This window comes from Xiphophorus hellerii, chromosome 1, assembly GCF_003331165.1.
Source record: "Xiphophorus hellerii strain 12219 chromosome 1, Xiphophorus_hellerii-4.1, whole genome shotgun sequence".
Lineage (NCBI taxonomy): Eukaryota > Metazoa > Chordata > Actinopteri > Cyprinodontiformes > Poeciliidae > Xiphophorus > Xiphophorus hellerii.
Window position 1 is genome coordinate 23,772,868 of NC_045672.1, and position 13,132 is coordinate 23,785,999.

At 38.0% G+C, this 13,132-nt stretch overlaps 1 protein-coding gene across 2 annotated transcripts in view; it reads left to right on the forward strand.

Annotated features, from left to right (window-relative positions):
• Nucleotides 1–1,148: 1,148 nt before the first annotated feature.
• The window catches only part of LOC116729561 (metabotropic glutamate receptor 4-like), a 189,970-nt gene continuing 177,986 nt past the window's right edge, over nt 1,149–13,132 (forward strand). The window contains exon 1 of one of the 2 annotated variants that reach the window (XM_032578302.1): nt 1,149–2,211. The gene's annotated coding sequence lies outside the window, so the exon portion shown is untranslated. The remainder of the gene's footprint in view (nt 2,212–13,132) is intronic. The other variant, XM_032578229.1, reaches the window with a different exon arrangement.

Consider the following 13,132-nt stretch of genomic DNA (forward strand, 5'->3'; position numbering starts at 1 on the left):
TTCTACTGTAGTGTTTATTTTTTTAGTTGCAGTGATACACCCTCTTTAAATTAATGCACATATGTCATTTGTCCTGTTTTGACAGAAAACGATTTAATCTGGCAACATTTTAAAGATGAATGGTACAAGTCTTACTGGTTTGTCAGATGCACCAGTCTCTGTAGAAGGCTCTAATGGTTCTGGGGTAGTGGGACGCAGACACACTAACACACAAGAGCCCTGAAGGATCCCCCAGTAAACAATACACTTCAGCATGGAATCAACAGTCTTCTTGTCTTCCAGAAATATTAAAACTACTACATCTATTGTTTTTTTTGTTGTTGTTTTTTGTTCTCCGAGTCTTTTCAAAACCTGTAAAGACTGTAAAAGAATTCAGGTTGACTTCTTAGTTTTAGAACTAGAAATGTAATATTATTTTATACATATTTAAATAGAAATTGCATCTATTTGGCTTGTAAAGCGTGCTTTGAGATTACATTTGTGAATCTGCACTACAAAAAATAAATCTTGAACAAAAAAAAATGCAATTATTTAAATATTCTCCGAAAATTCTCCAAGAGGATAGGGAGTCACGCTCACAAGCTAAATTCAAACAAAAATAAATAAAAGTTAAACAAAAGCAAAAACATCCATTGGCAAAACCCACAAAATTCTCCTGTGACACATTTCAGCTTGGGGGAACTTTGTGGAGCTGTGTTTGTTGTTGAGGATGTCCTGGGGGCCACATCGGAGAGCTCATTTTAAACTGCAGCTTGAAATGAAACCAGCTGGTTCTGCTCGGTTCATTACTGGGAGAGCCACCGGTGCAACTGATTAGACTGATGAATCAATAAGTGCAATCAGCGCAGTAATGATAAACATATAAAGAAAAGCGATTCCAGTGAAACAAGAGGGAATGACTCGCGGGAGGATCCTGGATAATCACTAATCGGCGAGCAGTACATAAAAGGGAGCGAGGCGTCTGTGCAGCACCTTGATGCGGTTCAAGAACTGAAGAAAAAAAAAACCCTCAATTATTCAGATGTAAAGCATCGCGGAGAGGTGGCACTGGAGCTCAAGATGCGCTAGTCGGCGCCTTAAGAGTAAATTTCAGTATTTGTGTGTTGTAGTGCGCAATGAAGCCTCAACTCGTCGAACTTGAGGAGGAGCCCATCTCTGTAGGATCTATCGAGCCCATTGGGTTTCCAAATCTCGGGTAATAGAACTGAAATGATGAAAGAGCGAGTTAAGATACAACTATCGAGAAGATCGGAAGGCGAAGATGCGTTACTGATCTGTTTTCTTTGAGCAGCGCCTCTGTATGTGACATCCAAATGCGCACCGCACACGCAACAGCAGCTGAAATCCAGCTAAGACGGTGCGGGGCAGATTTACGAGATCGCGTGATCTATTTTACACCCAAATCCCACCAACTGCACTGTCTGATCTGTGCAGGATCTCATGGGAGGTGTACATTCTGTAAGACCTGTGTGCGTCTTTATCCCCTGGCTTTATGACCAAGCTTGGAATGACTTTTCTTTTGCGTAAAACCAGTTTTACAGCCAGGCAACCCCTCCTCCCTCACCCCATCTCTTTTTGTTTAAGCCCACTCAAATATTCATTAGACTAGCACTTATTGATCCGGCTTTGAAACCCAACTGATTTCAACGTAACTCATTCAGTCAGTTTTACCTTTTGGTATTTATTTGTTTTTTACTGTACATTTGCATTAGTGTTAGCGTCCTGCAAAGTCTGTAGTTCGTTAGGAAGTAGAGCCACTGTTGCGCGGAGGGAGGGAAGATCTGTGCAGTCAAACAGAAGAAGCTGGAGAGGAAGAAAAGTAGGAAACCACCGCAGTCATGCCCCGGAGTCTCATTCAGCACCACTCGCTGGTGGACAGCGTCTGAGCGGCAGAGTTGACGGAGAATCAGAAGATCTTCTCAAACATCTAATCCGGAGAGATACTTGCAGGCATCAGATTGTGTAGAAAGAGAGAAAAAAAACCCCGCATTTCCCTTTCCACTTCCCACCTCTCTTTCTGTTGTTTTCCCTATCGTAATCTGTGGGGGTTCACGATGCAACATTCAAACAGCGGGGGAGTCCAGAGCTGCTGACTGGAACTGGCTGGCAAAGACGCAAGAGGAAGAGGGGGAACCAAGCGGGAAAGGAGCACACATTGCAGAACTTCTTTCTTCTCTACTTTCAGCTCACTTCAGCCAAGGGGGCTGAAAGGTAAGGCACTTCTCTTCTTTCTTCATCAGGAGGGTTCAGCAGTGGTATTGCAGTCAAACATTATTGAGTTACACACTTGTGTGGCGGCTTCTTGTCTGGGAGAGTGCTGCCCTGGTTAGCTTTTATAAGCAGGATCACCTTAAATGAGTGAAACGTGCGAGTGATAACATGCACACTGTCTTGTATGGGCTTATTATGACTAATCCAAGAATAAATGTTGGGACTTAAAAACAACAACAACCTTTCAGTGTGAATAAATATTCAAGTGTGTGTGTTGCCTCAGAGAAGGCTTCTCTGATCACACTCAACAGATGAATCACCTTTGGTGAAAGGCTTTTGAGGAATGACGTTTCTTGGGGGGCCGATGGAGGTGTTGACTGTACAATGAACCCCTTCTTAATCTTTAGCCCCTCTGAGAGCCTCTTCCCCCCCACTTTTTTTTTATTTTATTCCCTCTTTTTATGGCTTCCTCCTGCTCCTCAGATGATTGATTCTAAGGAGTCCGTGGATCTAATTCAGGTTCTTTCTTTTGCTGTCAAATATGTGTTGTTTTCCAATTTTTGCTTTGCTTATACTTGCAAATATGGCAAGATGCCTGATGATGCCTCAGCTCACTATCTGTCTGAGAATGCATTAATTGCTGTTCACATTTTTGCAGCTCTTAGACTGTGAAACATGATACCTTAAAGAAAACATCCCTCTCTGTAGGCATGTCCAGATAATGTGAGAACATGTTCTTGTTAACTCTGGATTTGCATAATAATCTGTGATCAAACACCTTTAATTCTGCATACAGGTGCATCTAAATGAAATAGGACAAACCAATCTAATCTAAGTCAATGATTGAAACCACTACCACAGATACCCAATTGGCTTTCCGTCTGGACTTTGACTGGACCATCTTAATAGCTGAAGATGATTTGGTCTAAGCATTCCATTTTAGCTCGGGGTTTTTTTATAATGTCATTCTTTTATAGCTTTGAACAGATCTTTTTTTTTTCTTCACGATTGCTTTCTTTTTTAGCTTCATCTATCTTCCAAAGGACTCTGTCCACCTTCTCTCCCTCTGCTCTTTGAAAACACCCCTACAGCATAATGCTGCCAAAATCAGGTTTCATTGTGGTGCTGGTGTGTTGACATACTACTTTGTATGTAGACGGAATATTTTCAGATTTGGACTCGTTTGATCAGACCACCCACCTACACTCCTGTGACAAACTTCACACTTGGCGTCCAATGACTTTCTTACAACACTTTTCCATAATGCCTTGATTTGTGGAGTTTATTGTCCTTTCAGCAGATTCTTCCTTAGCATATTGATTATAACCTGACCCTGTTTTAAATACCTGCACAACGTTATGCCTGACATGGTGTGTTTCCAGGTCTTCATGCTGTTTGTTCATTAGTATTCTATAAACAACCCATGAAGCCTTCTTAAAACAGATGCATATTTACTGATAGTGTATAACGCTCAGGTGAACTCCAGTTTCTAAATGGGTGACATCTGAAGCTAGCTAGCTGTCCTTTGTACATAATGAATAAAGGGGGGACAGAATACGGTAGATTTTGATGGGGCTATGTAAAAATGAATGTAAATCCCTTTTGTTTTCCTTCCATGTTGCAAATACGTACTTCTTTTTATTGGTCTATTACATTAAATCTTGTTGATGGTTGTGGTATAACAAAATGTGTTGAACTGCAAATGGCATAAATAGTTTTGCAAGTCATTATAAGTTCATGACTTGCATCTAGTACTGAATAACTTGGCAGATGAACTCTCTTTAAAGATTACATCCAGATTTTGTAAGTGCCCTGCCTACATGGACTTCTGACCCCCTATTTGAAAAGGAGAATTTACAGCCATCAAAAGCCTTTTATTATCTCCCAATAGGCATAATTTGCTTATTTTCAGACATGACCTTTTGTTGGCCTGTCTTTCTCTGCACTCCCTGACTAAAGCTGTGCACCAAACACAAAAAACATCTTGGAATCAAAAGTTCATGTTGTTTTAGTTGGCAGAGTGTGGGCTGAGGTCATGAATAAAGTTGTTCTGTAAGGATCTGCTGCGTCTGAGAACCAATTTGCAAAAGAACAATCAGTGATTCACAGACTGTTCTGAGTTGAAGCTTGCAGAAGATCCAACAGAGTTCAAACTCCGACAAAACGCAACTTGCTTTTGAAGACAGACGTTTACCAGGTCTGTGTTCTGTTCCAGACCTGATAATGCCCCCTTTAGACCCAGAAAAATCATCCAGGATATATTTACTGTCACTTCCTTCATCTTTTATGATTTATTTTCCATGCTGCTGTGAGTTAGTGTGACATTATAGGAACGGGGCACGATAAATTATTCTCCTCGTCGGCATCTCTTCCCTTTTCCTTTCACACTGCGCAGAAAGCCAGCACATACGTCAGCGTCAAAATTCACAGGCATCCAGCAGTGGAAATGAGAGCGACAGACGACAAGGGAGAGGCAGACAGCCGCTTTCTCAGTTTGTTGGAGGAGTTTTAGAAATCCATTCATCTGCTGTTCTTTATCACTGACTCACCATCATGGTGTGTGCACATTCTGGATCACCTCCTCTGCATTCCTCTCCTGCTGCCCATCTGTTCGTCAGTGGGATGCCTGTGTGGCTTTGCTGTGCTGACCATGGTGTGATGATGTCCAAAAAACCCCGCCAGAGCCAATCCTCACCAATTCAACACATAATTTTCTAAAATTGCCAAATAATTCTCTTTGGGATACTTTTAAGAAGCTTTTCTTGTTGTTGTATAATACTTGATTCATTTCTAGCTTTTAAATGACTTATGTAAGCATTTGCACACAGAAACCCATCATTCTCATGTTTTATTTTTAATCAAGTCTAAATTCTCCTGAGTGAAACATCCATGCTGCTTGTAACCTCATCAAAGAGTCAGAGCTTCAACACGCCTACAGGTTGAGCATCTTCATTAGAGGGCCAATTGACACTAATTAGAGATGACATCCATTGGCACTCTGGTTAATTTACAAGATTTATTGCACAATGAAAGAAACAAATAATTCATCCTACCCAGCAGGGCTTTTTTCATAAAGAAGACACACATGACAAGTTGTCAAATCAATCTGCTTTTGATCAACTGTTTTGCTTACGCATGCTCTCCTCAGCAAAACTGGATTCGATTCACATTTTAAATGCATGCTTAAATTTTCAGTTTTAACATGGAGAATTTATTCCAGTGGGCCAAGAGCATAGCACATCAGTATCAAAAATAGATTTTTAAATAACCCTGCGAGCTTGCAGAGATAAATATTGTCATTTTATGTTTCCAGAACCCAGAGATGCAAATAATCCAGTGCAAGTTTAAATGTCAGTTTATCGTTGGCTGTCAGGAAATTTATTCAATAGATGATGTTGTCTTGGACAAAGATTTGTATTTTTTGTGAAAAATTGTTAGCATTAAGAATAAAGATGAGCCGGTGTTCACTAAATAATACTGATCTCCAGTCCAAACAATCTTTTTATAATTGTATATATATTTTTTTACCCAGTGAAAAACTTTCAGGTTTAAAGGGTAACATGTTAGTATCTGAACACCTGCATATTAACAAACACCTTGCAGAAATATTATGCATAAAAGTCATATATTATCACATTCAACTACTAACCTTGAAGCATTTTAATGTGATTTTATGTCATAAACCAACACAAAGTAGAACACCATTTTGAATTGTTAGGAAAATAATAATTTGTATACCATTTTAAATTTTTTATTTTTTTTAAAATCAAAATTGTAAAAGAAAGGTGTGATTTGGAGAAATATTAAATAGTTTTTGGGGTATGAATACTCAAATCTTACTGACTTCTGCTGTCAAAACAATTTCCAAATCGACAGAAATACCATTTTATACAACATTTATATGACATAAGAAAAGTCAACAGTTGGTTATTTGGTTATCAGCATATATTCCACCTGTAAATTAAAACTACCCAAAGTGTCACATTTGCATAAAGTCCTGATTTCATTTTATTGTTTCTTATTCTGTTATATCAGTTCAGTGTTCATTTATCACAGAGTGTGAAACTCATTTTTATTTTGGGCCAAATCAGCAGCATGAATTTCCTCAAAGGGTTGATTTTTCAGAATGTTTTGCAAGAACTACCCATTAGCAAACAGTTAAAATTTGGATAAGTGGCTGTCTCTGCATTCGATGAGAACTTCTTTCCACATTGATGATAAAAACTGCTTTAATCTGAATGATTAACATAATATTTAAGCACACAACTGTTGTCTTGAATGCTCTATTTATGTGGCTCTCTAGAGTTTAGAGGTCCACGTAAATAGTTACAGCGGGCCGCATGTGGTCTCCAGACCTTGAGAGACACATGTGATGTAACACATTAGCTGATTGCTGTTGGACGTATAACTGAATTGGGAAAGCTTGTGTTTTTCAACAGATTTTTCGAACAGCTATTTCAAAATAGCAGCAATGAAGGCCATCTGTATGTGTCTTGGAAGTCAGCCAATGCAAACCAAACTGTGGTAAAAAGCATTTGCTTCAGAACACAGTGATTATGCCTGAACGGATATTACTGATAATAAAGTAATTAGGCATCTTGACTGTTAATAATTACAAAAACAAGTGCTTGGTCACGGCTTAAGGAGCTTAAATAAAGAATTTGATAAATCAAACCTCGTTTTCCATATGCAAACATTTAATGTCTGGTTCTCTAATCGGTCCGACCATTTTTAATAACGAAATTTATGTCCAACTTTGTTTCAGATAAAAGCCACGACATCACTCTTGTGGAAGGACAGTTGTAGTCTTGGTTTGGCGTCAGCTGCATAGATAAATTCAATAGTTTTTTCAGCCTGGATTCAGCAGTCAGCATGAGTAAACTGTTAATTTAGTAACCCATTGTGTTGGGATGTGATGAAGCTACCCTGCTATTTTTCAATTCCAGCTTGTTAAAACTCCCCTGGTTCGAACATATTTGATGGTTATTTGATTTAAAATGTCTTTCAGTTATTTTCACACCTGGACCTCAGGGGTGTTCAGTCATTATAAAAGCTAAAATCATGTGGCTTTTCAATGTGTGACATCTTTTTGCCCTACATGAAGTAGTTTTGGCCCCCTTTGTTACACCATGAAATTAACTGAGATTAACTACATTTATTTTTTCAATTTCATTTTTAGTCCCCACGTTTAAACCTAATAAATGTCATACTATTAGACTAAAGAAAGCACTTAAATACAGTATGAGGGCTATGTAAAGCAAATACTGCTGTCTAAAAAGACAGTTGCTAGAAAATACTGATGACTAGACAGAATTAGAAGCTTTTGGAGTAAAACTAACACAGCGTTAAAGAAAAAGTGATGGTCATAGTATGGTGGTAACAGGGTGTTTTGAAGATTTGCTAAAATTTATTGAACAATGACTTTTACACGGTAGCAGAAAATCCCGCAGGAGAATGTCCAGCCATCAATTTGTGACCTGAAGCTGAAGCACCAGAGTTATTCTGCAGGACAGTGAGCCGAACCACACCAGCAAGTGTGAATGGCTCAAGAAACAAAAACAATATTTTATAGATATTAATTGCTTTGACATGCAATAATGTGAACTTAAATAGGCAATTAAAGTTAAAATAAATATTAAATATAGCGGACATACAATTCTGCAAAAATAACCAGTTCTTTCAAATAAGTTTTTTCCTCTCAATGAAAGACCTCATACTTTGAAAGCTGTGGCTTTGTCTGATTTTCTTTGTCAAATAGTAAATTTGTTTGATTTGAAAAATATAAACAAGTGGGGTTAAACAAAACAAAAACAGAAAAAGAAATCCTGTACTGAATAACTGTACAAATTTTTATGTTTTTAAGCTTTGTTTCATATGTTGAAATGTGCCAAAGGGGAAAACAGGGAAGTTTCTAAAACACTGGGAGCAATGACCTTTGTATGTGAGGAACTTGCATTTTCCTATTCCTGCATTCTGTGTTCTAAAATAGGAACACAGGTCTTATGTTTCATGAAGGAAGCCTCTCTTCTGCATTTTTCATTGATATTCCAAATGCATGAGTTGAGGCATTTTCCCACTTTCTTTGTCAATGTTAAGACCTGCCTGCTGCTCATTAATATGGATGAGCCTATCTTTAGATTTAAAGGCATGTAACCCATAAACCTTTCACAGCTGCCACAAAAAGACAGTATTTTTGAAATCAAGCAGATATTATCACATGTGACTATAATTTTTGACTTTATCATTTGCTGTTATGGCTGCACGGAACAGCAGAGGTGATTAAAATTAAGCGCACATGCTCTGTGTAATGCAGGCCCGTTGCAGAAAATAGCAGGAATGAGGGGGGGAATAATCCAGACTTCCCACTGTAACGCATGACTTCAGGGCCAGTTCTTTTTAGCTGCAACAGACCACTCCAGATTAGTTCTTGTTCTGCACAGCCGCGCCTGGCAAAAATCTCTTGCCAGCAGCAGTAGGAAGGCTCATTTAAGTTCCTAAATCCCGCAGTCAACAGCCACCCATCTCACTGTGCACTATTCCTGGCATTGATTACAATTTCAGATGAGCTCCAGAGGAAAAGCTACCAAAAAATATTAAATGTTCATCAGGATAAGGAAGAGGACTCCATTTATTTATTTATTTTTTTGCATTTTTATTTGCCTTTTAGGATCTTTGGCAAGTAATCTTACACACGTCTCCTTTACTTCATTCAAACTGTTGTAGGAATAATTGACAGCTAACTTTGACATGATTAATTAGAACTGAATCCTCAGCTCACCAATTAAATAAAGTGAGACAGGAAGTATAAGAAAATGCAGCGACCTTATTCCAATGCAAAGTAGTCTGCTGTTGATTCTCTTGTGCAAATTAGCTCAAGTAGAACATCGGAGTTACAATAACAGCCCAGTGATTTATTCAGCATCTTGCACAGTAGCTGTCAATAGTTCAATCCAGCAGTCATATTAGGCGTCTCAACAACATCCACAGAGCTGCGTTTAACAACATTAAATTGTAAAGGGAGCCTGCCATTAGAGGCTGTACTTGTCTAGCTTGCCAGTGTTTTGCTCCATAATGGGCCTGAAGGGCTACTATGTGCTTCGCAGGTCCACTTAATGGTGTGCTGATCTTTTAGAGCCCATTACTCTGAGAATCCTTGTCATTGCCCCTGCCCTTCCTCAATACCACACTTTTCACTCACTCTTAATGAGATGTCTCTATTTACATCAAGTCCTGATTACTAATGCGCAGCCAACAATGAGGGATGACATGTCCAGCCCCTCTAGCTTTCTTGTCTGACACCTGTAAGTGGCAAATTATTCATAAGCAGACTGCTAACTAAACGGGATGCAGACAACCGAGTGCATTTGTGTATACACATATATATTTCAGAATAAACGACCTGCAGAGTTCCCCAAAGAATCACTGTCAAAATAAATACTTGATTTCCCTCATAGCTCACAAAATTAATTTTTGTTTAGTAAATGGTGTCTACACCTGCTGTTATGACCAAACACAATTGTTGCAGTGATGCTTTAGTGGTTGATTTCCACAAACCTTCTACTTACTAATGTGGCAGGACAAGGCATTGCAAAATTGCCAGGTTAACTCTAGAAAGGGTAGGAGCAGCTCTTAATTTCATTAGACTTAACAGAAACAGAACAAATTTACTCTTTACAGAGGCTGGCATCCAGGATTAGAGTGACAAACGTCTGATTCAGCCAAAATGGGCGTGACTGTCAGCATTACTCATCACTGAGATGATCCCAAATACTGAGAAGTTTATTGTATACAGGACAACCAGTTTGACAAATGTGTTTGTCAGAGTAACAGCACCTTCATGCAGCTGTCAGAAATATGAGCCAATGAAAGACAAAAAGGCAACTTAAATTACAATAGATCAAAAAAGATCTTATTTAATAGAAATCTCACTGCATTAAACATCCCACAAACTGTATGGAGAGCAGAATATATACAATTGAAACTCATACACTGAATAAAACAACACATACACGTTTTTCCCATATCTGTCTGATGTTAAGTCAGACCAAACTTCTTAGTTAGAATCACCAAAATTATTACTATTTGCGAAATGCCAAAATAATGAGAAAGAAAATACCAATGATTCAGTATTATCAATATCGATGTCTTCTTAATCAGAAGTTTACATTTCATCAGTATTTGGTAGCACTGCCTGTGAACTGTATATTTTGGGTCAAATTTTTTGGGTTTCCTTCTATCAGCTTCTCACAATAGTCTGCTGGAGTTCTGACCCATTCATCCTGACGCAACTGGTGTATTTGAGTTAGGCTTGTAGACTGCTTTGTTTGTGCATTTTTAGATCTGCCCACAAATTATCAGTAGGATTGAGATCATGGATTTATAATGGCTACACCAAAACATCGACTTTGATGCAGTTAGCCAGTTTGTAACTACTTCTTTGGCTGTATGCTGAGGGTTATTGTCCATTTGGATGATCCATGTGGCTCCAATATTTCCACATAGTGTTCTTTTCTCACAATGTCATGTATTTCATGTATTTCAGTGCATCAGTTCCTCTTGCAGTGAAACAGTCCCACAACATGATGCTGCCATCTCCATAGTTAGTAGTTGGAACTATGGAGTGTCTAAAGTTCCAACTGGAAAGTCCAATTATGTCTATACTTGCATAATAGTTTGAACAGATGGAATGGAGGATGAACAACAATTCTCTTCCTGATATCTTGGCTGATTTTTTTTGACTATGTCAAACAAGAAAGCAGTGTGTTATAGGTATGAGCTTAAAATACAATCCAAAATGTGCTTCTGATTAATTCAAACATGCCAATTATAGCAGACGTTTTAAAGGCAGTGACATCATTATTTGGAGAGATAGTAATCCATTAATAAATAATCACTGACAAATACAAATAATTTTGATAATTCTAACTGACCTGAAACAGGAGAGGTTTGGTCTGATTCATACAACAGATAGAGAGGGAAAAAAATGTGTATGTCTTTTTAGATGTGCTTCTGGTTTCAGCTATATGTGTAATCTTTTTTTTCAGCCAAAGCCCCTTTACTTTTAAATAATAGGCACACTAACTTCCTAATACCTCCTTTAGAATATAGGATCTGCTTTGCATAGATACACGGCTTTATGGAAGTTCCAGCATCGTTTTAATCCGCCTCTGAAACACAGGATGTGGTCGCCAGCGAAGCCAGGCTACCAAGATATTATGGACCTGAAGTAAAGCTACACGGCATGACCATTCCAATTCAATGATTTTACATAAAGTACACATATCTGCTATTGCTATGGAATTTACACCGGTACTAGGCAAATGTCACAGTAATCTGATTCTCCGGCAGTATGGAGCGACTTGGCCCTGTCCCCATAGAAATAGTTGGGGTGGGGAAACTAAAACACCAGTGATCATTGTTACTGCACAATCTGTCCCGGAGGTACGCTGCGTACCTTTAGCTCATTTATGCATGTGCTAAACGAAATGCTACCAGAAGGGTATTTTTTATTCCTTTGTTCTTTTTGTATTTTATCGTAATTGTAAAACAGATTATGATTTAAAGAAAATGAGAACAAATGCAGATAAAAACATTTCAATAGCATTTTTCTAGATGGATTTGAATACTATTTTCTGAAAAATAATATAGCAAATTTATGTGCCTGTGTACAATAAACGAGAGGAAAGATGGAGTTATATATTCGTGCTTCCCATGAACATGTAGGATATAGTCTTGTACAGTTCAAAAAAACATTTAGTTAATCTCATACATGTTTATTATGAAAACAACATGATGGTCGACCAGAGGGCGCATTGACAATGTAAATACTTTAAAGTCCAGTGAGTCCAATACATAATTTGCTAATGAATTATAATCTTCAAACTAAATTTTGACAATTATTCATTAAGTGAACAATAACATTGTCTAGGAAAATAGGTCATTTTATTGCAAGTCATATTGCAAGTCATATTTTAAATATCTTAAGTGAATATTGTATGTGTCATATTTTAACAGTCATATAGAAGTAATTCTTTTAGCGGATATGCAAATGTGCTAACAGTTCCAATTATGCCTCTGTGACAGATCTTGTTTGACAATCACTCCTACTAACTTAAAACTGTTTTAAAACTACAGCTGGCAGGCCACACATGAGATGTCTCTAAAAGGGCTTACTGCAGGTTCTGCCTGAGCAGATGGCTTAACTAACTAGGCAGAGACATTTCCGAAAAAATATGCTAGCTAAAATTAGCTGTATCAAAACCAAAACAACAAATGAACATAACGAACAATATTAATAAAGATGTAATAATCAATATATTATGTTCTCAGCAGTACCATGACTTGTTGATTTTCTGCTTTTAAGTAAAATGTGCTTATTCATTTTATATACTTTGGGTTAAAACTGTGAGCTTTAATTAAACTGTGAGAATTTCATCCTGACCTTGGTTAACTGGCACATGCAAGTAATTATTGCTGCGGTTCATTATTAAAATATTTTCCTTTTTAGATAATGTTGGTTATCTACAAATGCTGGTAATTTTTTTTATAGTGGAGGAAAACAATCTTGCTTATTTTACAGAGCGTCCATAGTCATAAAAAACACATTGTTGTAAAGGCAGACTTCTATTGCCTACAAATTTGCTGTGGGCAGAAGAAGAGATGTGGTCAGAATATGCAATCTGCTGCTATGGACTGTATTTGCTGTTACCTCACTTACAGACCATGTTCTTTCTTTGTTTACAACCTGGCTGTAATAGGGTCACTGTAGACTTTCCTCAGTCAATACAAACACTGTTCCAGACCCCAGCTGCTTCATAACTTGGCAGGATGACGCTAAAGCATGCACACAGCAAAACGCACACAGATGCAAACACACAGGCGCACGCCGCACTCAGCGGTACTGTTACAAAGCCCGGAGCTG